At 40.2% G+C, this 27730-nt stretch overlaps 1 protein-coding gene and 1 pseudogene across 2 annotated transcripts in view; one reads left to right on the top strand and one right to left on the bottom strand.

Annotated features, from left to right (window-relative positions):
- The window catches only part of ZFAND3 (zinc finger AN1-type containing 3), a 206571-nt gene that overhangs the window by 63503 nt on the left and 115338 nt on the right, over nucleotides 1-27730 (top strand). The window lies entirely within an intron of this gene.
- LOC311581600 (small ribosomal subunit protein uS17-like) lies at nucleotides 7906-20532 on the bottom strand (annotated as a pseudogene). Its single transcript has one exon. The product of its transcript is annotated as a small ribosomal subunit protein uS17-like (transcript).

The following is a 27730-nucleotide window of genomic DNA, read 5'->3' as shown; positions in this document are numbered from 1 at the left end:
TTAGGGAGCATCTGGAGTCTATAGATGATTTTATACTTTGTGGGAAAGAGCTTGCAGATTCCCCTCAGGGGATGAGAAAGTATTGAATAGCTATTAGGATAGATGCATATCGGAAGACAAATGTAATCTTTGCTTACTATATCAAACACCACTGGATACTTTGGCTCTTTATATGCTTCTTCCATATGTATAGATTTTTGAGCAATTTTTTTTTTAAAGGCAGTACTGGAGACCGGAGAGATGGCTCAACTGTCAAGATTACTTGCAGCTCTTCCAGTGGATCCAGATTTGACTCCTAGCACCCACATGGCAGCTAACAACAACAGTTCTAGGGGATCAGACTCCTCCTTCTGGCCTCTGAGGGCACCATGCACACAAGTAACATTCAGACATACAGGCATGCAAGATACTCATACACATAAAGTGATAAAATCAAAGTTAAAAAAGCATTACTAATGTGCTGTTTCTTGGCCAACAGAAAAATTCTTCACCGAAAAATCAAGAGTGGGTAGTTTCTTTTAAACAGCATATGTAACTGTTACTTAAAAAACAAAAAACAAACAAACAAAAAAGCAAAACAAAAAGCTGATGTGACAGAGATAACTTAAAGAAGGGGTTTGTTTTTAATTAAGAATATCTATTTTTGCTTACGGTGTGAGAGTAAAGTCTGTGACAGCTTGGAAGACATGGTGTGGTACCTGCTGTCACCAGCGGTAGGAGTATAAAGCTATTTGCTTGTATCTTGAGGTCCACCCCTTATTCATAACCCACTCCTCCATCTAGACCAGTGGTTTTCACCCTTCCTAATCCTGCAACTTTTAAAACAGTTCTGCATGTGATAACCCCAGCCATAAAATTATTTTCATTGTTACTTCATAACTGTAATGCTTCTACTGTTATGAATAGTAGTATAAATATTGGTGTTTTCCAGTGGTTTTAGATGACCCCTGTGATAGGGTCATTCCACCTCTAAGGGGTCATGGCTCACAGTTTGAGAACTGCTGCTCTTGACCTAATATCTTAAAGGTGTCATAGTGTCACAAAACAGATTTGCGAAAGATGAAGTGTTCAAACACATGCGTATGTAAGAAAATTTTCATATCAAATGACAATGATAATTTAGACATTTTCCATTTAAGACTAACTTAAGACATACACACTTCATAATTCATATAAAACTGGGTAAGTAAGGGAGAAATGATTATTCACAGAGAAAGCAGTTTTTTCTAACCTTTATAGAATAATTCAATTAAAAGGAAATATTAATAATTATTGTACTAATTGTTAACTGACCAATTAAAATCCAGCAAAAGCACCTATTAAATTTTAAAATAATAAAGAGATTTCACTTTTTAAAAATTAGTTTCACCCTTTTCCTTTCTGTGTATGTGTGCTAGTAGTAGGTTCAGAGACCAGTAGTCAATCTTGGGTGTCATCCCTCTGGATGTAGCTTGGTTTTTGATACAGGGTCTCTTACTGGGCCCTGGAACTGCCAATTCAGGGATCCTCCTGTCTCTGCCTTCATAGTGCTGGGATTACAAGTTTGTGTACCTATGCGTGGCCTTTTCTTTTTCTTTTTAAAAATAAATATGAGTGCTCAAGCCCTTTCTTTCTTTTGTTTATTTGTCTGTTTTCTAGACCAGGTTTCTTTGTGTAATAGAGCCCTGGCTGTTCTTCAACTCACTTTGTAAGACCAGGATGGCCTAGAACTCACAAAGACCCCTGTCTGTGTCTACTGAGTGCTGGGATTAAAGTGCCCTTCCATTAACAAGCATCTGTCAGTGTTCTTTCTACTTCAACTATTTCTGTTGGTTTTTATAATCTGTGTCATCTTAACTATATTAGTGTTACAGTGTTGCCATAACAGTTGGCCCTTATTTGGTGGGTTTAAGCAACAGTGCTTCTTTTCTCAGTTCTGGAGACTGAAACCTAAGTCAGGGTACTAGCAGAACTGCAGAAACAGACCGGCTTATGTTTTACCAGTATCTCATGTTCCTTGGCTTGTAGTAGTCATTCTGTTGTTGGCCTTCTGTCTGCTATGTGTCTGTTTTCTGTCTCTCAAGGATAAGTGACATTGGAGTTAGAGATTCCTTATTCAGGATTATTTTTATTGAAGAATCTTTAACATAATTATAACTACAAAGACCCCTATTCTTTTTACCCCTTGAAAAAAAAAGGTTCATATTCACAGGTTGTAGGTGGGAACATTGTATCCCTCAGACCACTTCAGGAAAATGGAACCACTTCAAAGACAAACAGGATGTGTAGGGGACTTGTGCTCCGATTTATACTTCTTTATCAAAGAAATTCAGAGGCCTCCCAGACCTGAGAACTACTTGGTTTGGAAATAGTTGGTCTCTTTTGAAGAGCAGCTTGACACAACTGTTTATGTCTCCTGTGCTGTGTGTACTCAGGGAACTAGTGAGGTGTTGGGATCAGCATGCTTTGGGTGTATGGGCTTCCTTTTATCTGACAGGAATGTGAACAGGCAATTGATGATAGACTCAGGGTGGCATTGAGCTTAATGGGAATTTTGTTTCTTGTGTGCTTCTGTGGCTTTGGTTCCACATTGCTATTGGTACTGAAAGTATTTCTTGATCTGGTTAACATTGTAGAGTTTTGGCTAGTTTCCCTGGTTATAACTCTTTTGAAATTAAGGGATAATAAGTGAAAAAAAAAAAAAAAGGAATATCTATAAGCTACTAACTTATAAATAAAATTTGATTTTTTTGCTACCTTAAAATTTTATATCAAGAAGTCCAGGGTGCTTGTTGACTCCTTAGAGTCTAAAGTAGGTCTGTGTATAGTCTGAACGCTCATCAAAGGCTTATGTTAACTTTCTTGAGTTCCTCATATGCTGAATATTAGATATAAGAAAGAAAAAGACCTTGAAGAGTTTGGAGTAGAGGCCAGGTGAAGTGGTGCACATCTTTAATTCCAGCACTTGGGAGGCAGAGCCAGGCAGATTTGGAGTTCTAGGCCAGCCTGATGTACATAACAAGTTCCAGGACAGTCAGGGCTACACAGAGAAAGGCTGTATAAAAAACAAAGAAACAAATAGGACTGTACAGAGAAAGGCTGTATGAGAACCAACCAAACAAACAAATAAAAGTTGGGTTTGGTAGAAATACAAGACTTCTGTTTGGAGAAAAATAAAAACACTCAGTGTAAGGAGGAGAGAACTTGGACGTGAACAGGAGTTAACTATTTGTGAAAAAAAGATAAAGAAAGGATATGGACAGTTTCCATCTCTGCTTTTCAGAAGATTTTAAAGTCTGAAATATCTACCTTGGTGGCTGAGATTGCTGCAGCTCTTTTATGACCCTTATAATGTTACTCATGTCTCTACAGATGAAGCTGCAGCTCATCTGGGCTGCCACACCCCCAAAATTAAGTAGATTGTAGAGTGAAGACTTGAGGTTGGTGCTAGGTGTTGGGACTCCAATCCTCCTCATCTCCATTGTGTGCTGTGTGACAAGGATGTAGGGTAGACGTGGATTTAGAGTGAACTGAGTAGCAGGCTACGGCCATCTCAGTGCATTAGCATGTAGCTCCTGCCTTTCCTATGCTTTTTTCTTTGAGGTCAGATGTAATTTGTGTCTAGATCTCTAGGGAAAATTAGAGAGGCATGCTGGAAGCTTCATGGATTGGCTAACTTGAGAAGAGTGTGTCGTGTGTGTGTGTGTGTGTGTGCGCGCGTGTGTGTGTGTGCGTGCCCCTGTGCGTGCCCACATGCATGAGAGAGGGAGAGAGACAGGGACAGAGGGGTCATGTTTTTGTCTAAAGCATTTTCTGTTTTGGTATTGAGATTTTCATTTCTTAATGTCTTTCTTGTTTCTTTTCATATAACTTAGCTTGTTAACCTTCTTCTCTGTGCTGCATAAGAAAGCTTTATTTTAATTTTGTCTCCTGTGTTTAGCTTCTTAAAAGATTAAAAAAGAAAAGTTTTGAAATTTGACTTAATTGTGGGCCTGTTGGTGCATTGTCAGTGGGAAGACAAAGATAAATTTTGTATTTAGACAGTGTAACTGTAGGTTTTGATTGTTAAAGTGCCTTGTTGGTATTCCTGTTCTCATACATAATCATGTTAAAGAAACTGGCTTCCTCATATCCATATTTAACAGTTTGGTTGAGTTATGGAAAAGTCTGTCCTCTGGCTGTGTATTTGCTCATTTGGAAACTCTGTATGGCTTATAAGGGCACTAGTGATTTCTTCCCCAGCTTCCCTGTGGATTTTGTTCCAAATCACGGTCTAATTCCACTACCCCGTCCCATACTCCTGAGCTGTTAATTTGTACATTTCGATGCAGTTTGTTTCATCGTGTGCTTTTGTAATCCAAACTGAGTGTAACGAGCTATGTGCTGTAGAGACCTGGCTCTGCTTTGCCAATTAGGACAAAGTGGTTACTGAGAAAGAACATGTTTTAAATAAAACATGGCACTCCTTAGTGGGACTGGCACTCATTTGGGAATTAAAAGATATATATATATATCTTTTTTTTTTTTTTTTAAAGCTCTGACTCACAAAGCTCTGTTGGAAAGATCAGTACTTTGGAGCTAAGGATTCAGCTGTAGAGTGGCTTGTAGGTTTCCTCTTGTGACCTCATCACTTTAAATCTGCCCTTTCATCTTTGTGATCATTTGAGAGGTGGATTGGCAGAATTCTCCAAATTCCTAAGCATTTAACCAACAATTGCTGTAGTTTGTGAGCTCTGCCTATTGCTCTTTAGGAGGGTGAGGGTCTGTGAGGCTGGTAACAGTTAGATCTTATTTTCCTAGCAAAGGAGGTTCTCAGCGGATAAGGACAGTGTCTCTAGAGATACCTGAAGTCATGACGATTGATTTGAAGTCCTAGAAGTAGCTTTAGCTGATAATGGCAAATATTAGGCATGTTATTTTAGAGTGGAAGTTTAGCTTCAAATTTCACCAAATATTTAAAAGCTTAGCTGGTTTTGGATAGACCATCATAGGCTACTTTACCAAATCACCCTCAAGGAAGACCACATTTTGGTATTGTATTTGCATGTATCTAAAACAGAATTAGTTTTAGCTGATATATAAAAATATACTCTAGAAAACAGGATTGACCCAGTTAAATGGCAGTGTTGTATATATTTATTTTGCACAGGAATTATTTTGAAGAAAAAAATCGGATTCGTATCAGTTGTTTGAAATAATAATGTCAAGAGAAAAATTAGATGAGTAAAGAGTTGGCTATGTTTATTCAACATTTTGGTGTTTGTTAGCCTATATGGGAGAGAGTAAGGAGAACAGAGCTTGAGAACAACTGAACATAAGCCTGTATGAAAGTTTCTAGAAAAACGAGCTGCAGCTGTTTGATTGGACTTAATTAAACATCATATTTCTAGCTGTGTCCTCTGAGAGTCTTGCAGGTCCTACTGATGCTTTGACAAGGCATGGTGGCAGGACATTAAGTGCTGCATACTCACTCCTGAATGAGTATCAACACCACTATTGATAAATTATCTCACCAATTTTCTTAGTGAATGAATGTATAGTAAGTCTTAAGCCTGCTCTCTTTTGATTAACATTGTATTAGCATATTGTTAAGCTGTTTAAAAGACCAGGGGAGATGATTTTGTTTAAAAATATTTGACATTTGTAGAAGTTTCTGATTTGCCAACTTTATGTGAAGGTAAACAGTGGTGTACCTTGCATTCACGGCATATGGTGCAGCAAGCTGTTAGTTTCAATGAGTCGTAATCAGGAATTCTTAGAACACTGGTCCCAAGTTACACTGGCAGCTGAAAGCTTGTTGCTCCTGCCCAGCACTGTTTCTAGAGGAGTGACCTTGTCAGTCTTAGACGTAAATGGCGGCTAATACTGTCTGACTGAAAGGAATTTTATATTATAGCCTCTAGGGGTAAAATACTCCTGCTCATCCCAGGCGTTTTCTGAGTGAAGGAGGTTGAAAGTGAGCTGAAGTAATGCTGAAAAAACGGCAATTTCATTTTATTTTGTTTTGTTGTTGTGTATGTATTTTAGCATCAGTTTCTTTTTGTCTTGTGTGAGTAAATTATATTGGTGATCTAAAGATAACCCTACAAATCTTTAGATTCTATCTTAGAAATCTCTATGGATAAGAAAAAAGACCTACAAGGAGTTGTAGATTGACAGAAATTCACCTGCCTCTGCCTCAGAAATGTTGGAATTAAAGTCATGTGCTATGTTTTAGAATTATGTTTTCTTAGATTGCTTGCATTTTATGTATGTATATTTATCATATACATCAATTTTATCAATTCTTTAAAAAACACCTTCTCAAGTACAGGAAAAGTTTATTAGAGATACATATTTTAACCTAAGATCAAGTATTTAATTCCCTGAGATACGTGTTCCTTTAAAATGTCCTCTCCTCCTTGTTTTTGTGTGTTGATAATGATTAGCAGGGTATAAAAAGTATGTATTCCTTTTTCTCAAGTAATCCCACTTTATACCTTACAGCATTATCAAGGAATTCATCTTCCTGTTGCTTTGAACAGCATGAAAAGCTTTAAAGTGCCTTGCCACCACATACATAGACCTGGAGGACGTCACACTATGTGAAACAAGCCGATCATAGAGGGACAAGTGTATGACTTACCCAAGGAACCTGGACTGGTCCATTCATGTGACATAAAGAGTAGAATATTTGCTGGGGTGATGCTGGGAATAGAGATTCAGTGCTAGTGGATACAGGGTTTCATTTGGGAAGGTAAAGAGTTTTTGATATAAATTACTATCTTGGATTTAGATATAACTCAATAAAAATGACTAAAGATAATGTTTACTTTTATATTTTGAATGTAATTTTGGTTTTTACAAATTAAAAAATGTTAAAAATGTATTATTCACAAGTGAAAGTGTTATGCATTTACCAAACAGCCATCTTCAGTACAAAAAACTTAAAAACACTTTCATAAGTAAATAACAATTAGAACAGAAAGTAACTTTTAAAATTTTTTCCTGGTTAATTTATATAGATGTTGGCAGACTGACCACTGTATGTGATTAAATCAAAGAAAACCTTAGTTTGAGTGCACATGTTTTGCTGGCATGGGCACAGCCTTGCCAGGACTCACAGCCTCCAACCCATGGGAAAATCCCAGTCTGTCTCTCCCATCCACAATCAGGTTCAGAGGATAGCAAAGTCTGTGTTGGGGCATCCAAGTATAGTCTGTGCAGAAAACGTCTACCCTAGCTTTCCCTCCTGATATTTATGGAATGAAGACTGTTCCCTTGCAGAGACTGCATCTATCAAGAATAGCTTAATGTGTCCCCTTGTCCAGCTGTGTATAATAACCCTGCCTCCTGGCATATCTGTATGTAATAAGTCTGCCTTTCTCTTCTACTGTTTCTGGGTGCTATGGTTTCTTCATCAGAAAGCTCAGCCAACATTCAGCTTTTCTGTGTATCTGCCATTTCTTCATCTGCCTCAGTCTCTGGAGCCATGAAAGGATGTGTCAGTGTATGGCCTCATTTGTCACATGGTGACCATTATATTATATGTCCCTCACTGTGAATCAAATTAGATGACATTGATGAATTGTTTTGTTTTTTGTTTTCTTGTTTTTCAAGACAGGTTTCCCTGTGTTGCCTTGGCTGTCCCATACTCACTTGTAGACCAGGCTTACCTCAAATTCATAGAGATCTGAGGGCCTCTTCCTCCCTGAGTGCTGGGATTATAGGTTTGCCCCATTGTCCCCAGTGATGAAGTACATCTTTAAAGTATTAAAATTATACTAAACACATGTTGTAAACAACAACAACAACAACAACAAATCTGGATGTGATGGTGCAGGCCTTTAATTTAAGAACTTGGGAGACAGATGCAGAAGGCGCAAGGGCCAGAGGGGCAGGAGTTGGGGGTAGGCAGAGAAGGGGAGAGGGGCTGAGGCAGAGAGATTTCATCAGCCTGGCTTACATATTGAGTCCCAGTTACATAGTGAGACTGTGCTAGCTAGTTTTATGTCAACTTGACATAAACCAGACTCATTTTAGAAGAGGGAACCTCAATTAAGAAAATGTTCTGGGAGCTGGAGAGATGGCTCAGAGGTGTTGAGAGCACTGGCTGCTCTTCCAAGGGTCCTGAGTTCAATTCCCAGCAACCACATGGTGGCTCACGACCATCTATAATGGGATCTGATGCCCTCTTCTGGTGTGTGGGCAGAATATAATGAATGAATGAATGAAGTAAAAACAAAAACAAAAACCTTAATACCTTTATAAAAACAACTTGTGGGCAGGCTTTGCCTATCTTTTGATTAGTATCCAGGACTTTACACATGTAAATAGGTGCAATACCAGTGAGCTACATACTCCTAGTCCCTGTATCTACTTGGAATTTGTTATTTGTGTTTTAATATTTAAAATGTATGTCTTTACTTGTAGCAGCAGCCTGAATACTTGCGCTGGAAGGAGACAGGTAATAAGCACAATCTCTGTGTGCTAAATGGGCGCATGAAGGTAACTAGAAAAGAAAGAACAGAGGATCCGCAGGAGGAAGAAAAAGTAAGCCAGAGCAGAGATAAATGCAGTGACCATGTAAATCCTCATACACTGTTTTTTTTGTTTGTTTGTTTCTTTTTTGTTCTTGTTTTGTTTTGTTGAGACAGAGTTTCTTTGTGTAGCCTTGGCTCTTCTGGAACTCACTCTGTAGACCACACTGGCCTTGAACTCACAGAGATCCTCCTACCTCTGCCTTATAAGTGTCAGAATTAAAGGAATGTAGCTATACTGGCTGGCTACTTTTTTTTGTTGTTGTTGTTTTAAGAAAATAAATAAGATTGACAAACCTTTAACTGAACCATCAAAGAGAAAAAGGAGACCCAAATAAGAGATGAAAAGGGAAACATTCAATTTATACGATGATCATTGGGAACTCATTTAAACAGTTGTATTTCAGGAAATTGGAAGCCTAGAAGAAAAGGATAGATTTCTGGACATGTAACCTACTAGAACTGTATCAAGACAGAAAACTTCAGTGTACCAGTAACAAGTAACAAGTAATGGGCATTATCTTATTAAAGAAAAGGCCAATATCAGATGAATTTGTTGTTGATTCTACCAAACTTTTAAAAATTTAAACTAATTTTCAACTATGCCAGAAAACTAAACACGATGCTGGTCCAAAGCACATTGTCTGGGACCAGTATTACTCTTGATACTAAACCAGCCAAGAACACAAAACAGAAAAACTGCAAACCAGGATCCTTGGTGAACATGTGTGTAAAGTACTGGCAAGCTGAATCTGACAGTGCGTCAAAAGTGCATGCTTCGTGACCAAGAGGTATTTCTCTCTCTCCGGCATGTAAGGATGGCTAGAATAGAAAATCATTATTGTGACACCTCGCATCACTACAAAGGACCAAAAACTAAATGATCATCTATCTATCTAAATGGGCAGAAAAGGCAGTTGTGAGATCCAGCATCCCTTCATGATAAAAAATCTCAGTGAATCAGGAATAGAGAGAGCTACCGCTCCCACCTGCACTAGAGGAGCAGGCCAGAGTCACCGCCAGGACTGTGCCTGGAAGGATTTCCTCTGAGATCTAGAACAAGACCAAAATGGCCCCCTTGTCACTCCTACCCAGCAAAGTCTTTCAAGTCATAGGGCAGTTGATCACGGAAAGGAATGAGAAGACGTGTATAGTAATGGAAGGAGCAATGGTATTTCTGTTGACAGATGATTTTGTGTAGAGAAACCTAAGGACTCAGAGTTCTGTAAAGTTCGAATGAAAAAAATTAACATTGATTAGTGACATTAAAAAATATATTAGTAATGAACATGTGTGTTAAAAAGGAAATGGAAATCCCACTCACAGTAGCTGTAAAAGTAAAGAGGAATACATTTTTAGCTGGTTCTTTGAGAGATTTTTAAGAATTCTTTGTTGGGTTTTATTTTATGTCTATTGGTGTGAGGCTGTCGCATCCCCTGGAGCCTAGAACTAGAGTTGCAGACAGTTGTGCGCTGTCATAGGGTGCTGGGAGTTGAACTCAGGTCCTCTGGAGGGACAACCAGTCCTCTTAACCACGGAGCTATCTCTCCAGTCCCCTTTGAGAACTTTCTATAGTGGATTTTGACTATATTTATTTTTGCCCTTTCCCCAACTCCTCCCAGAGCCACCCAACTTTGTGTTTTCTCTTTATTTTTCTCCACTCATCAAGTCCGATTTGTGCTGCCCATATATCATGGATGTGTGGTCTCCCCCTGGGTGATGGGCGGCCTCCCAGTGACAGCACTCAAAGAAACGGGCTTTCCCACTCCCAGAGGTATCAGGTACCATCAGCCCCTTCTCTAGGGGTAGTACTTTCCCTGTCCATGCTGAAATCTGTTCTGGCTTTCCTGCATGAGTTTTCTCAGCCCCTGAAGTTTTTTGTTTGTTTTGTTTTGTTGTTTGGTTTTTAAAACACTTTCATGAAGGGACTTTTTTTTCTTTTAAAGATTTATTTATTATTATGTATATAGTGCTCTGGGAGTGGGAAAGTCACCAAATCACATTAAAGATGGTTGTGGGCCACCATGTGGTTGCTGGGAATTGAACTTAGGACCTCTGGAAGAACAATCCATACCCTTAGCCTCTGAGCCATCTCTCCAGCCCCAGCCCCTGAATTTTTTTATTTGATATTAAAACATTTGTTTAACATTAGTTTTTGTTTTTTTTAAATTCCTGTAAAGCTTCCCATGTCTTATTCTAGGATGTAAGAAAATTACTTGGAAACAATTTTTGTTTGTTTGTTTGTTTTTCTGGTTGATTTTGAGATTTACCAGGCAGCCCTTGAACCATTCCCATTTTAGAGCCAATTATTTAACTCTTAAGGTTTCAACTCTTTGTGAGAACCAGTAGTACCCTTCCTGGACTGTGAGCACTAGATGTTGTTCTCTCTGAGTTTGTCAAAGTATTTCCTAGTTTCAGGCTCTTTCCTAACACATGCCCTGTCTGGGCTCAGCTAAGTAGCAGAAGTGATCCCACACTGGTCTCATGTGTTCTTTCATCTTCAGGGCTCTGTTCTGCAAACTCAAGCTGCTTTTGTCTCCGTGGTGCTCTGCTCTTTAAACTGCGAGTTTGCTGGGTGTTTTTTTACTACAATTCATCCACCATACCAGTTTCCTGCTTCTTTGGGCATCGTCCTTTGTGTCTGGTATTTGATGTCTTGGAAATAGGTTCGTGGAGGCTGCGGCGATTGCTCAGTGGAAAGCTGCTGGTCAGTGTGTATGGATATTCTCCTGGGAGTGGCGGGTCCCAGGGGCTTACAGGCAAGATACATCTGCCCAGCTAAAGTGCTGAGTTTCAGTTAAGTGAGATATACTGTCTCAAAAAATAGGGAGAACACTAGAGAAAGACAGCCAAAGTCTTGGATGAACACCTCACCTCCAAAGCTTCAAATATTCTGACAGTTGTTTACACTGGAAGATAAATCAGTGTCTCTGTCCATGTTAGCTAGAGGTGGAGGTCCTCTTATCTAGATCATCCTTAGGTAAACTATTTCATTCTGAGAAATAGAAAAATCTCAAGTTAAATGAAGATAATTTGCATTCTTATGAGTTTTATTAGCCCTTCTATTAGGAATGTGTGTTCCATTTGTTCCCACGGAGCCAGTTAGAAATTAATATAATATAATATAATTTAAGCAATATATTTGGTTTTTTAAGGTGCTGTACCAAAGTGCATAGGTAGTTCAGTGTTGGGTCATGAGAAGAACATTCTGGGTATATCAGTGGGATAGTTATTTTGGTTGCAAATGCCAAAATAGTAGTTTTGCTGTGAACTGCAGCTGTTTTAAGCTGGTGGGGATCTGAAGTAGAAAGTTGAATGAGGTCATTGCTTTGATGATACGCTCCAAGTTGACAGTGTAGCTTAGTGGATGAGAACTCAGTTCCCAGCCCTTTCCCTGTTCTGCTGTTTGTCTTCGGGCAAGTTTTCAGTCAGATTTAGATAATATAATAGACAGTATAAAATTCTAAATCACAGTGAAATAGACTGGTGAGCAAGGGTGATTTAAATCACCCTGGAATAAGATTCCTTGTTTTTTAAAAATTTATATATAGAGGAAGAAATAAATGTGACCAAGGCTTTTAGCTGTTGAACAGAAGAAGAAAACTGGTAGCATGTCAGGGGTAGCAAGGGTTGGAGTTGGTGTTGATGCATTTGGTCTTGAACTCAGTTATGAAAGAGCTGCATATATTTTCTGGGGGGGACCATGTTAAAAGGTCTAAAATCAGTTTCAGATGTTGTCACATTAAACAGCTGAGACACTTGCACACAGCTGGTATTCATTACATACTTGAATGACCAAATAGACCAATGGAATTGAAGCCTGTGCACATGGTAGTAGTACCCAACACCTGCATGTACTTGAAAGGCATGCAACATGCATGAAAGGCATGTTAAAACACCCTGCTGGAGGCCTGGAAGCCGTCTCAGTCATTATGAACACTGACAGCTCTTTTAGAGGACCAGATTTTCACTCCCAGCTTACAACCCTTTCTAACTCTAGTCCCAGAGGATCTAACATGCTCTCTGACTTCCATGGGGACCAAGTATACATGTGATGTAGAGACATATATGCAGACAGATTATGTGTATACATTAAGTAAATAACTAATAAACCATGTATACAGACAGAATACATGTATACATTAGTAAATAACTAATAAACCACGCACACATAAATTGCTGGGCTTATGCTCCCAAGAGCTTCTAATTTAGTCTGGGCTGGTGAGGCCTAGACTCATTTGCTTTGCTGACAAGTGCCTGGGTTGTGCACTTGTCTGGGAACCATACTTTGCTGGCCACTGGTTTAAGATGGAAATATGGAGAGTGTAAAAGGGTGTCCAGATGTTTTAGAGATGAGAACAAGAAAAAGAGATGATAAAATCGTAGCGGTTAGTGACCACCATTTGCTAGGTAACATCGACAGAGTTGAAAAGGAGTTGTTTCATTATTTTAGACTTGGAATATTATTATATCAAATGAAATAGATGAGAATGAATGAGTAATAGTTGTCAGATTTAATAAGTAATATGTTCATTGTAAACTTTGAGGACAGAGTGTATTCTGGGGGGGGGGAGTGCTGAAAACTGATGAAAGCCTAACTTTTCTAAGAAAAACCACTTGTGTTCATAGTTTGGGTTCATTTTTGACGGTTTTCATGAGTTTCATGGAGGCATTTGCATTCTGGTCATGAACTCTTTAAGGTGGTTTCATTAAGAGTGACAGATATGAAAGCAAAATTCAAGAAGAAAAGAATGGAGAAGGAAAATGTGAGGGAAATGAACAGGTACTCCTTGAAGATCATAGTTACTGTCAGAAGTAGAGTGGTGACAGCGCTCCCTGCCACAGAGGTCCTCGCCTTCAGCCTGCCGTGGTCCGCGCCGTCTGCTTGTCGCTGTTTGTTTGTTTGTGTTGAGTTTCAGCTCTCCTTCGTTTACTGTGACCTTGGAAAATGGCTTTAGGTCTTTCCGTTTGCTGCAGTGAAGGACGTGGTGAGGCTGATGAGCTGGAATCTAAACATGGCTGGGAGGTGTGATAGTTCTGGTTCACCTTTTTATTTTTATTTTTATTTTTTGAGACAAGTTTTCCCTATGTAGCCTTGACTGGCCTCGAACTCAAGCGATGTTTGTCTCTGCACTACCACTGCCCAGCTCTAGTCAATTTAGTGAATGCTGGTCACAGGGGTTTCTTTTTGTGCAGCAGTTTGAACCAACATGATATAAAATGCCCAGCAGAGCACAGTCCTCTGTAAGTCAGCTTCCTTCTAGTTCTGTGGTGTTTATGTGTAGCTACAGAAAATGCCGTGTCATCCCTGGAAGTGCTCGCATGGCAATGGTTCCTGAGAATGCATTCAGCATCAGTTCATTAAATACAAGTGTTAGCTCGGGAAATGTGTAGATGGCCCCAAGTTCAGGAAGTTTGTTCTGTTTTGTTATGTATGCTGTTAAAGAATGAGCTTTACTTAAAAATTAGAACTTAATATACTTGTAGTTGAGTGTGTATTTTCTGTTAGCTGGAGTATTTCACCTGTGTTTTACCATTCAAATAAGTAAGCTTGAGCAATATGGACAAATATTACAGGTAGAAACAAATGATTTCATAGAGTGTCAGTTATGTAAATATAAAATACACTTACTAAGTGTGAATACTCTTGGACTGTACTAAATTAAAGAACTAATATTTGTAGTCTTTGCTTCATATATGAAAAATGTTTGAATGGTGTCCACAACTGTGTCATGCTTTTATCCATATTTTGAAAGGTTTTTGTTTTTTCAATAAATTGGGACACCATTCATCTTCCAGATTCAGAATTAAGTTGAAACTAAACTGAGGCAGTTCTTTGACCTCCACTTTGAACTTAGTGATTTTTTTCTTGAGAACACTTAAACTTGAGCTTTAAGCTTTAGAAAGAGTGTCATAAGAAAATGTCAAGTTCTTCAAAGTTAGTTTTTTGAAGTGTCTGCTGTGGGGAGAGGTAAATGTGTGGTCCTTACTCATGGATGGAATCTTTTTTTTTTGTTTTGTTTTGTTTTCGAGACAGGGTCTCTCTGTGTTAGCCATGGCTGTCCTGGACTTGCTTTGTAGACCAGGCTGGCCTCGAACTCACAGCAGTCCACCTGCCTCTGACTCCCGAGTGCTGGGATTAAAGGCGTGCACCACCACGCCCGGCCTCATGGATGGAATCTTGACAAGTTGGAAGACTAGCTAGTCATTGAGAGAGCGTATAGTGGACCTTGGAAACTCATGGGAGAGAGTCTTGCTTCCCAAAATTGAGAGAGTTAACTGACATCTGTGTTTAAATGAAGGTCATACATGCTCTCTACGCTGTTTTTTTGATGGTCACTAGCTTAGTGAGTGACTCAGGTGTGCACAGCTGCTCTTCATCTGTGCTATTTAGCAAAATCATTTATTGTATGTGGGGAACCTTGAAACACCAAAATGCCACATCTTCAAATGACAAGAGTTGAGCATGTGAAGGCACAGACCCACACATACCCACTCTTATGGTAGATGTCAGGGAATATGGCTACCACCGCCTTTGTGGAGAGGAGAGCAGGAAACCCAGTCAACTGGGTCAGTCCCTGAGTTGGAGGACCCTTCCTTCTTTGCTACTGCATTAGGAGGATGTCTGACTCAGAAGATACCGTCTCCATAACCTCTGTGGCACTCGGTGAGAGCTGCTTCTGTTGCACAAGTAGAGAGGCGGAGGGAAATGTAAATGAGCTAGACACGCAGGCCTGGTTAGGTCTTCTTTGGCTTTGGCTTAAGTGTAGTTGGAAGCAGGAAGACATGACAGAACGAACGGCAGAAGCTCTAACATCTCCCTGTGAGGTCCTTTCTATTCTGAGATGGGTTTTTGTGCTGTGACCTAGATGGCTTCAAACTCAACATCCTCTTGCTTCAGCATCCCATGTGCTAAGATAATAGGTATAGGCATAAACATTTAATTCTTTTTCTCTCCTTCTTTTATAACAAAGTTTCTATGTGTAACAGCCCTGGCTGTCCTGGACTCACTTTGTAGACCAGGCTGGCCTCCGACTCACAGAGATCAGCCTGCCTCTGCCACCTGAATTCTGAGGTTAAAGGAGTGAGCCACCACACCTGGCAACATTTAATTCTTAACACTGCTTGACCCCCCACCATGCCTGGCTACATTCATGACTCCTTTCTCTCATTTTTAAATTAATAGCATTTCTTCTACTAGATGAATTTTTGAAGACCCTGAGGCTTAGTGATTAGTCTGTCTTGTTTTTATTTTAAAACTGGTTTTATTCTTTTGTGTATGAGTGTTTTCCTTACATGTATGTCTGTGTACCACATTCATTCCTGGTACCTGGGGAGGTCAGAAGGGAGCCTCAGATCGCTGGAAAGAGTTACAGATGGTTGTGAGCCACCATGTAGCTGTTGAGAACTGAAGCTTTTAAACTGCTGAGCCATTGCTCCAGCCGGTCTTGTTTTCTTATTTCCTCCAAGTCTGAGAGAATAGTAACTGAACATATGTGCTTAAGAGGCTTGATGTATTAAACAAACAGTACCTGGCAAGTGGTGACTACTCAGTAAATGTGTACATTATACACATACAGAATATAAAGATCTTAGTATAATAGTTGTATAACTACTGTAAAATAGAGTTCCTTATTTCAACCTGCCAGGAGTCAGTGCTTTCATGTAAGTATAATAAAATGGACAAAAAAAAAATCAATAATGTAAATCCTATTTTTATTATTCAGGTTATTCTGTAAGTTATTATAGAATAAATTTCTTAAACTCTTACTCTATTTTCTCTGCTTGTAAATTTTGAAGCCTTTTAATGATGCAGAAATTAACCAGTAACTGCTTGCATAATGGCACAGAATTGTCCACTGAGCTTTGAGTTGCATTGTCTCAGTGTCTGGGCAATCTTGCAGAAGGCAGATACATACGCACTAGTTTGTAATTGAAGGGAAACAAACAGACCTACTCTCAATAGATTTAGGAAGTCCCAGCACTTCCTGGCCACTTCTTGACAATGTATGAGGGACACCTGAGGCCTTCTTAGAACACCTTGCTTATTGGAGAACATCTTTACCTTTTCCTTAAGTTATGTGCTTCTTCTCATGGTTCTTCAGTTAGAAGTAACAAAGTGCTCTCCCAGAAGGCCAGTAGCTTGCATTGTCAGGGGCAGCTGCATTCTGCTATGTGAGTGTCAGGTACTGAGTGCTTGCTACCTTGTGAGTTTCACAGGGCTGTGGAGAAAGGGCAGCCTAGCCTGAAGAGGCTATAGCAGACCATCAGTCTGTACAGAATCACAGACAGTAGGTTCTAGCAGCCCTACTGTGCTGACAGCTGAAAGTCTACAAAATGTTTTATGTGGTAAGGTTGGGTTTTTAAGTGTGGTGAAATTAAGCACTGTCACTAAAGACACTATAATATTTAGTTTAAAAGCACCAAGTGCTAACTTCCTGATGTGCTAGGGATGTCTTACTGTCTTACAGACATTAATCTTTTTTTTTTTTTTTTTTTTGCCTTGACTATCCTGGACTCGCTTTGTAGACCAGGCTGGCCTCAAACTCACATCAATCCGCCTGCCTCTTCCTCCCAAGTGCTGGGATTAAAGGCGTGCGCCACCACCACCTGGCCAAATATTAATTCTTAACACAGATTGGATCATATTATTCTCGAAGCAAACAGAGCTTAGAAAGATAAGCAGTTTGTCTGAGAACTTAGAGTTTACAAGTGGCTGAATCTGATTTTGAACCTCGTTTGCCAGATTCCTAATAGGATTTTCTTCTTTCACCTTAAAATCCACAAGTAACTTTTTGAGACCATTTGAGAGCAAGTTGCCTATCAGCTACTCCATCCCCGTTACCTTGCTTCTCATTTTCTGTGTTCAGTCACCAGGACTTGGAGGGGGCGGAGAAAGCATTGAACCCCCCTCGTCCCCCCATTTTCCATGACAGAATATGAACGGTTGGTGAATCTTTTCAGGTGTACAGCAATCTCTTGAATGATTCTCGTAGGCTTTGAAGGCTTTAAATGATGAGAAAGCTAACCAGTGCAGGGGCGTCTGTCTGCAGGGCTCTGCTGCACCACCTCTAATGTACTACAGCCAAGAGCCCGTCTCAGCGCTCGTCATGGATATGATTTTGTTCTGCAGCAAGAATTACCTAATACATGAGAAGTAAGAAATAAAGTTATTAGACCGAAGGCTTTGGTTTTAGAGATTGTTTGGAATAGGAGTGGAATGGAAGCCCCTGTGGCTGATAAGACCAAACATACTAAGATGATCTGCCTAGAATATTCTCACTGATCACATGGTGTGTGTGTGTGTGTGTGCTTTAAGTTGGAAAATAACTTTCTTTGTTCTGAGGAGTAGGTCAAAGTCCCCTCAGAACTTCTGAAACTGCTTCTTGGTGCCAGCAGACTTGATGACCTTAAGTACGTTGAGTTGAACGGCCTTGCTCGGGGGCCTGCGTTCTCCCACAGTGACAGTGTTGTCAGTTGTACATCCCTGAGGCGGGGACAGGCGCATGGACATGTTCTTTCGGTGCTTCTCAAAGCGTTTGTGCTTCAGATGTAATGGAGGTAGTCCCAGCAGATGACTGTGGTCCTCTGCATCTTCATCTTGGTCATGACCCCAGGTAGGATCTGACCTCGGATGGAGACATTACCAGTGAAAGGGCATTTCTTGTCTATGTAAGTGCTCTTGATAGCCTCTTTGCATGCCTGTTTCTCTCAGCAAAATATGCTTCTTGTTTTGAAAGCTTGTATGCTGTGTTTGATAAACACACTCCGTTGAAATGTCCACCATCTTCCTGGCAGCTCAAGAAAAAGAGTGTGGTTTGTATTCTTAACGTATATTTGTTTGTTCTCAGAGGCCTGAGTGGGTAGCACTAGAGGTACCTTGAAGCTTTCACTGGAGTGTGACTTTAAGGGTGACATGCTTCCATGGTTCTTGTTGAAACCATACAGTAGACCTTACCTTAATTTTTTCTAAATTATCTAGTACCCTAGCCCTTAACTTTAGCTAATGCACAGCTCTCTCTTACACACGCAGACACACACACACACACACACACACACACACACACACACACACACATTTGTAAATGAAAGAAGTGATACTCTGTGTATCCTGTGAGGGAGAGAATCCTGGCTCAGTGTTTTTTTGCTTTTGATGCTTGTTGATTTAACTCCTCACTTGTGTTCTAAGAGTCAGCAACCCCATATTTCACAGATCCATCCGTTTTTCTGAGGCAGCAGTGCTTGCTTTTCATATTGTGCTTTCTCTCTGGCTTCAGAGCAAAACAAGGGCGTTTCATATTTCATTTTACTTGAATTCTTCTGGATCTTCCTTATTGCTTCCTCCAATGATTTTTTTTTTTTGGGAGGGCACACATAAAGAAAAAAAGAAAAGCTAAGGGGTGCATTGAGTTATGTGCCTACTTCCTGTGACATAACCTCTTTTGTCATCCTCTGCTTCTCCCCACACCTTTTAGCAGTCTGATAGGACCCAGGTGAATGTTTCATTAGGTGCAATGTCTGTTTTTCATTTGTTTTATTTGTAGTGATAGAAGCCTCTGTTTGGCTGCATACAAAGGGCTGCCTAAAGCTGTTTTGCAGTACAGAAACTGGACAAGCTAGTATTTCTATTTTGTTGGCTATTCAACATCTTTAACTTTGTAAACCCTTAGAAGTAATAGACTTTTTCATTAATAATCTCCCATTGTCTGATGCACACTAAACACGATGTTAGAATGGCAGATGTGGCCGTTCAACGTGTTGGACCCTTGCAGGTCTGTGACACTGAGAATGTTCATTTTGAGAATGTGTAGGAGTTGGAAGGTAGGAAATATCCAGGAACAGCTCTCAAGAGTCATAGTAGCTGTAGTTTAATTGAGCAGGATTGTGTTATTAGCTCAGTCCCAGTAATGGGTGATGATGATGATGGGTATGTGGACCAGGTGATATGCTTCTTTTTGCAACATGTGTCACCATGGCAGGATTTCCTTTTGAATGAAAGTATTTAAGTGAAAGAGCAGGTGAGCGTGGTGCTTGTCTCTGTTGCCTGCAATCTGGCATTAGAGTAGTTAGTAGCCACAGACAAGGGAGGGCCAAGACTTGAGTAAAATGTGACTTCAGGGAAGTTCCCACTTAACTGAAAGTCAACTTCATTAATTTATATAGCTTAGCAAAAGTTAAATCTGTTAATAAAGGAATGGTTACTCTTGTCAGAAATGTTGTTGTCACTCAGTGTCATTGGCATTTCCCACCCTAGGCTTACTTGTCAGAGCCATTGCTTGTTTGTCCTGATACGCTGTTTTGGCAAAAGTCTGGTGTTCTTCTCTGTCACTTTTCAAATGTTCTAATGGGAACACAACAACTTTAAGTGCCACATATTAAATAACCCAAAATAGAGACCGTTCACAAGATTAAACTAACAGACACCTGGAAGGTTAGTGGTGTGTGAAGCTTCTTTGCACTGTGGCTTCTAAAACTCTGGGTTCATACAGGTGTTAGGAAAATACTTGCAGGATGAGTTATTCTACACTTCGCTCTGGAGTAGCCCGCAGAAAGTACTGTGACAGCACTTTGTATTTGTGCTTTTCAATATGGAAGCATCCTGGTCCATTTTCCCTTGCTGGACACCTCCAGGTGCTGAGGGAGTAGATCCTGGTAGGAGCTCAAGCAGGAACAGAGGCAGAGTCCATGCTGCTTTCTGGCTTATGTTCATCTGCCTGCCTTAGACCTCCCAGGACCATGTGCCTAGGGCAGAACTGCCCACAGTGGGCTTGGGCCTGGGCCCTCTCTCATATCAACCAGCAGTCATAAAGATAACCACACAGAGCCCAGGCCATTCTGAGAAAGGGAATTCAGAAAGTGATGATTTCTCTTCCCAGGGGAGTCTAGTTGTGTCAGGGAGACAAAAACTAACCGGTACAGATGCTGTGAGGCTTGCTTGCTTATTCAGAAGTGGCCAGTGTGCCCGAGGAGCTGGATTTTGTATTTAATTTTATCTTAATTGGCATAACTAGCTACATGCGACTGTGGCCTCTGAAAGGATATAGTGCTATGAAGCTTTGTGCTGGATGCTCTGCATACAGTTTCCTTAGTTCTCTTGATATGGAAGGCCAGGGTACTAGTTGGAGTCAGAATTGCACTGGTGGTTACTGGTACTTTTTCTACATAATAATGTAACAATTGCCTTTTGTTCTTCATTCGTTTTACATTAGCTTAAGTTTTGAAATGTTCTTTTTCATTTCTTGGAAAATATTGTATGCTTAGATGTGCAGATAGTGGCCAGTATACTGTGTTGTACGTGAGATATTTTTCTGTGTCTCTGGGAGACAGTTTTAGTGACCTGAGAGTTTATAGCCTACTGTCTGCAAGAAAATAATCAGCTTTCACTGGGTTCAAAATTGGACTTGACCTCCCCCCTCCCTTTTTTTTTTTTTAAGCAAATAATTCTTTTGGCTACTTCCTATATCCTATTACTTTTGCCTCTTTTTTCCCCCCTGAAAAAAATTCAGCCCACAAGTATTGTGTGCTTTAAGAAAATTTCTTACTGCAGCCAGGTGCGGTGGCGCACGCCTTTACTCCTAACACTCGGGAGGCAGAGGCAGGAGGGCCTCTGTAAGTTCAAGGCCAGCCTGGTCTACAAAGTGAGTCCAGGACAGCCAAGGCTACACAGAGAAACCCTGTCTCAAAAAACAAAACAAAACAAAACAAGCCCAACAACAACAAAAAGAAAATTTCTTATGTAGGTGAGAGTAGATGTTACCAACAGTAGTCCTTGCATGCAGGTCAACATTGCAGCCCCTCTGGTACCTCTAGACTTCTGGAAACAGACAGTACTGAGACACTGTCTGTGCAGTCCTCTTTTTGGTTCTTTTCTGGGCCTCTGTTGGTGATTGCAGGTATGTATAGTGACCATTAGTCTTTGGACTCCTGTCAGCATGTCCGTGTGCATCTGTGTGTCCAGTTTGTCTGTTAACTCTGTCCTATGAATTCTGCTTTGGTTTCACTGGCCTCTTCAGTTCCTCTCTTTAACAGAGGGCATTTGCTGGGCAGGGCTAGCCATAACCTTGCAGGGTCCCAGTGTATAGTGAAAGCGAGAACTCTTGGTTTAAAAATTGTTTAATGTTTTAAGAGAGCCATAACAGCATTACAGGGAGCCTGGCCTGTTAGGAGCCATACCTGGCCAGCTCCCTTGTCTGTGAAGCAGGCCTGCTGCCAGCTCCACCTCACTCTCCTTCCTCTGTGCTGGGCCTGGAAACTACCTTCTCTGACGTGAGCAAAGATGGCTAGCTGAGAGCTGTGTCTCACCTTTCAGGGCGCACTGTGGTTTGTTTTGTTTTGTTTTGTTTCTTCCCTAGATGTCCAAAATTCTGGAAATTGCTTCATGTGTCTTGTCTGAGTTACTTGGTTGTCTCAGGCAGGAGGCTAAATCCAGTTCGCGTGCGTGCGTCTTATACAGAAGCACAGCTTATTTGTAGTGTACGTCTATTTAAGGCCTGTTGGCTTGGTACGTTGTTTAGATCTCTTTGAAGTAGACTCTCTCATAATGTTTCCTGTTTTCCAATTTTAATTCCTGGACTAAAGGGTCTTCAAGTGGAAGCAGATTCCTTGGTAACCATCAACTCATTTTCTGAATTGTACCACTTGATTTCTTAGCAAGTGTTGCTTTCTGCTTGAAATCACTTGGCCCCCATCCTCTTCCATCTTGCTTTGAAATGCAAGCTGTAGGTGCGTGAAGACAGTTATTTTCTTACATCCTGCAAAACACATCCCCTTGTAGTGCAATTTGATCGGCATTTGTGCAGTAAAGTATTAACAGTGTTTCAGATATGCCCTGCTCCATTAGCAAGAATATACAGTGATACAAAAATGAATTTGTCAAGTTTTATGGTGCCATGATCTATTGTACAATATTAATCCTGCTGCAGTATTATTAAGTCATTTTTCATCTTCCCTCAAATTAATGTTGACGTTCTATTACTGGATTTGTTCTTGTCCCCAGATTAAAACATAAAGGGAAAAAATTCCCTGCTGCAACATTAAAATTAATTGTAAGGTAAGCAGTACCAGGGTTGGTGAAGTAGTCTTCCTAGAAGATAGAATAGGAATCTCTCTCTCTCTCTCTCTCTCTCTCTCTCTCTCTCTCTCTCTCTCTCTCTCTCACACACACACACACACACACACACACACACACACACACGCATGTTTGTATATGCACAGTTGCTACATATGGGATAGAGAGTTAAATTTAAAGTACACAGTCTCTCTCTCCTCTCTTTGGTTTTCTGAGACAGGGTTTCTCTGTGTAGCCTTGGCTGTCCTGGACTTGCTTGGTAGACCAGGCTGGCCTTGAACTCACAGCGATCCGCCTGCCTCTGCCTCCCAAGTGCTGGGATTACAGGTGTGTGCCACCTTGCCTGGCTAAGTACACAATCTCCTAAATGACCATAAAATCAGTGGCTAGGGAGGAACAAAGCTTCAGTTGGTGCTTGAGCCTGGGAGATGATAGCAGTGCTGGTGGGCGATAGGTTTATAGGAAGAAAAATTTGGGCTGATGTAGAACCTTCTAATTTTCTCAGAGATGTGACTTGTATCTCAAGAAATTTGGGATGCTCAATAAGGAGAAAACAGATCAACCTTTATAAAGGGCAGTACCATAATCAGAAATCTGGGGTAAAAAGAGACTATTACTGCTATTTGAAAATGATATTTTTTTTTCCCTGTGGATAGTGTCTCTTGTTGTGGGTAGGGTAGGTTGTGCTGTAGGAGATTAAATTTACAGAGTCTTACAGGTATTGAGTGAGTGTTCTCTCTCCAGCTTCACCCCAGCTACTGAACATTGTTTTTCTAGTTTTCTCTTGTTCCCAGTTTTCCCGTGTGGAGTCTGGTATCAGTCTCTGTGTCCTTTCACTGCTGCTTTCTAGTTGTGTTCAGTGTTTTCTCAACACTAATTGTTACTTTAGGAGGAACCATACAGTTTGCAAGAAGTTTAAATACTTGAAGAATTACAATTTACTCTAAAATATTTCAGCAAACTAAAAAATTACTGTATTTCAGTTTTTGTAAAATAAACATTATGTAAAACACCAAAATGCATAGTAGTTGATGTTGGGTGGTGATATTGTAGGAAAATACATTTCTATTTAGGGTTTTTCTTTGTAGAAAGCTTGGTTTGTATAATTAAAAAAAAAATTAGCCATTTCAATCCATTTTTGTAAGACCATAGCAGCCCTCAGGAGCACAGGCTGGGGCTAGAGAAGGAAAACAGGTGTAGCATCTTCTGGTGGGTTCACCATCTGAATACAGTATATTTTCTTATTTTTAATGAATTATTTTGATGAGTAATGTGCATGTAAAACTAATAAACAATTTTAGAAATTTTCCTTAGAATGTAAATGTAGCAGACTTTTATATGGTAAAATTTGGTAGGCAAGCATCATAAAGTGATGGAAGAATACTGCTTTGTGTAGTTTCACCAGAATCCAGTGATCTCTTCCCACACTGAGAAAGGCTGCATGAGGAGATCTTTGTAAACGAATGTCTTAACTGAGTGAGCAAACCACATTTCAGCCATAGAGACTAGAGTACTACTTTCTGTTTGCATTCATCTTGCTTGTCTAATAATTACACACTGTCTTCCTCCGTTCATTTTCTCCTGTTTGCCATCATGGGCAGATAATTAAAAATTCTGTATTTTTAGTTAGGTTCCTCGGAAGCTAAAAGCAGACCGTAGAGGCAATGTCAGCAGGCTACTCACCCCTTTTTGAAAGATAATTCAAATGCCTTGGGCGTTACAGCAGAAGCTGCAGGACGGGTTCTGTTTCTGTTGCATGTTGTGTGATATAGCAGTGTTGTCACTTCCTTCTTATTATCACTCTAATATTTTAAACAGCAGAGTTGGTGGAATTGACATGGAATGATAAAATAGCTGCCAGAAGGACACAAAATATTGACGTGTTTCAAAGACACAGCAAAAACAGAACTACTGAACCCTTACAGTGTTGTGGAAGTATAGCATGGATCCCGTGTACTGGAGTGTACGGTCATTATAGTTAGTCAGTGTTCTACTGTTGTGAAGTGTTTACTTGGGGCTGGTTTATAGTTTCAGAGGTTTAGTACATTGTTGTCACTGCACGAAGCATGGCAACATGCAGGCAGACATGGTGCTGGGAAGGTAGCTGAGAGTTCTACATCAGATCTGTATTTGTCCTTATCATCCAAGAAAATTTAGCTATGGGAGAAAAGGAAAAATAGCTGAAGCAAGCAGAAGCATCACATTATTGAGCCACCTGCCCGTTACCGAGGAGGATATTTTCCCTTTGCTGTCATCATTCTCTTCCTCTATAACCCTTAGTTAAAAACAAACGTGTCTCTCTCCCCCGCCCCCCTTTACCCTGCTGTTAAGAAGGCTAAATCACAGCTGTGTCGATGATGAAAGGTTATTTCGTAGTGTTTACTACATGCTCAAGGCACAGGGATTATAAAGATAAGAGGTATCTGGTCTACAATGTACTAGTTTGAAAAATTTACATTTCCTGACTGTGGGGTAGTGATTAGCTTTGAGAGTCAGTGACTTGGAAACATTTAAGAATATTTCGGCTAGAGTGGAATTTGACTTTGATCAGATTGTGGTAGTTACAGTGAAGTGTAAATTCACCTAGAAGGCAGGAGGTACACGACAAAGAGGAGACCTCAAGATCTCTGAGCGTGCTCTGAAGAATCAGAGAGTGAGCGTAGTGTATTTAGAGGAATGAGTTTCTCAGTTTTAGAAAAAGTGTACAGTAGCAGTGTTTATCATTCTTAGTTGGTGACTGTTCAAAGATTTATAATCAAATGAGAAGTTAGTAGAAAAAAATTTCATTTATAGAAAAAAATAATGAGATCTCTTGTGGATCAGGGTGGCCTTGGACTGGCTAGCAGCTGCTGATGGTAGCCTTGAACTTTTGATCAACCTGAGTGCTGGGATCTCAGGCTTGCACTATCATATTTGTTTTATGAAGTATGGGGGATTAAATCCAGGGGTGTTATGTATACTAATTGGGCTAGCCTCATCATTTTGTAGGAAATTTAGAATAATAATCCTGGCGTACATTCTTCTGATAATGATGAGAATATAACCATATTCTTACGTAGTAATGAGAATGTAAAACTAAAAAATACTAATCTCACTGACCGAACAATTGTCCCTTTGAAGTGTCAGCTCCAGATTGCCTATAGATGCTAAGGAAGCTGAAAGCCTTTTCGTCCTGCCCCAGAGAACTGAATCTTTGTCCCTGTGCGGGCGCTGCAGAACCGATGAGAGGAGAGGAGCCAGAGTCAGATAAGCCTGTCCAATGGGTAGTGTGAACTCCTACTGGAAACAGACAAAAAGATGTAGGCATCTTGCCCATGACCCTCCTTTAAGCAGGTATTATTACTGTTGAGCAGGCCTTTGAAACTTGAATAACACAGTTTTAGTAATTTAAATAGATGGAGTAAAGTCAAGCTTCTCAGGCTAGACCAGAGCTGTTCTAATTACTTGAGTACTATTAGACTTACAGACCATATTTTGAAAACCACTGACTGGAGTCAGAAAAATACACTATAAGTTAATTTTTTGTCATATTTAAATGTCATACTAGATGAAACTATTCATTTTGCCAAAATGTAGAAACTCTAGTTTCTATGGCAGCATTGTCTTTGCCCTCACACAGCTGCATCAGCACCACACTGGACTGTGTGATCAGTGCTTTTTCCTGATAACTGTAAGAACACATGGGGTTCTTTTTGTATCACTCGTGAACTTTAATGCTGCTTTCTCAGTAAGCTGTGTAAACATGTGTGCTCAGTATGTGTCTCCTGCTTTGGCCTTTTTGCTTTCTATTCCTGCCTGACTCTGTCCTTACTATGGCATCTTGCTGCACCTGTTGCAAACTCTCCCGTCTTCTGCCTGCCTCCAGAAATGTCACTGCTCTGAAACATCTTATTTTGTCTGTCTGTTTTTGACATTCTGCATTAATTTTCTCCATGTAATTCAAGCTGCTCTTTTTCTCTCAATGTAGTTTCTGTTCATAGGCGTTAAAAAAAAATTAAGATACACTACCTTCTAAATGTATTTCTCAGCCCCTTATGCTTTTGAAGCCAGCCTTCATTCAGAGATAGACAAATATTTAATACTAAATATTGATTTGTTTCCTTAGTTGTGCCAGCTTATTTTTCTTGCTCATTTAGCATTTGGCATCCACTTAAATTGTTATTCCCTCTTTCTCTCTATTCTCTCACATTTATTGGATGTCTACTCTTGTGTCATGGACTCTTTGGTCCTGCTATTGAGCGTTAATAAGTAGTTTCTTTGGGGCTGTGTACTTGCCTGCATGCTTTTATAAATTATTTTTGCTTGCATTCAGGCCAGAAGGGGGTGTCTAATGTCACAGGTGGCTGTGAGCTACCATGTGGTGCCTGGAATTGAACCCAGGTCTTCTGGAAGAGCTGCCTCTTAACTACTGAGCCATCTCTTTAGTCCCTGTGTCCATGCTTTTAAGATGTCTAGTTTTTATTCATTATGTAGATCTTTAGTTGGACATGAATACCCTAAGGCACTGAGGTTAGCAGAAATTGAAAGTGCCACAAGGTATTGGCTTCAGAGATTCTAGATCCTTTCAGGAGAACAGATACACAGGTAAATAAATACAGGATACATAAGTCTGTAGTGAGTCTGATGGTGATGAGAGCTATGGAGAAAAATAATTCATAGTTAAAGGGAAAAGTGCTGCCAGTGAAGGGGTGTGTGAATGTGTGGTTTTTCTGTTTCATATAAGGAGGGCATTTATGTGTCTTAAATACAGGTTGTTTTGTTTTTCAACAAAAATGCCATATACTGTGTGGCTTCGTCAAGAACTGCATTTCTTACAGTACAGAAAGCTAAGCATCTAAGACCAAGGTGGAGGCCAATTTGGTTCATGGTTTCAGATGCCATCCTGCTATACATCTTCCTCAGATATCTCTGCAAGTAGATAAATCCCATTCATGAGGTGCCTCCCTCATGATCTGATTACTCCAAAGATCCTACTATCAGGATCATCACCAGGGACTGAGTCCGTGTATTACATAAGGTCTTAGGGAGACCACCGTTTATTCCTTTGCATTAAATAAAAACCAGCCATGTGGCCTTCTGTGGAAGGAACGTCAGGTGAAGGTGATAGCAGCTGAGACTGTTGCAGGATGTTCTCTACGTCAACAACGAAGCGCACTAGCATAAC

This window comes from Acomys minous (genome assembly GCF_964271855.1).
Source record: "Acomys minous genome assembly, chromosome: 13".
Taxonomy (NCBI): domain Eukaryota; kingdom Metazoa; phylum Chordata; class Mammalia; order Rodentia; family Muridae; genus Acomys; species Acomys minous.
The sequence above is the reverse complement of the archived record's forward strand: the minus strand, read 5'-3'. Positions and strand labels throughout refer to the sequence as shown.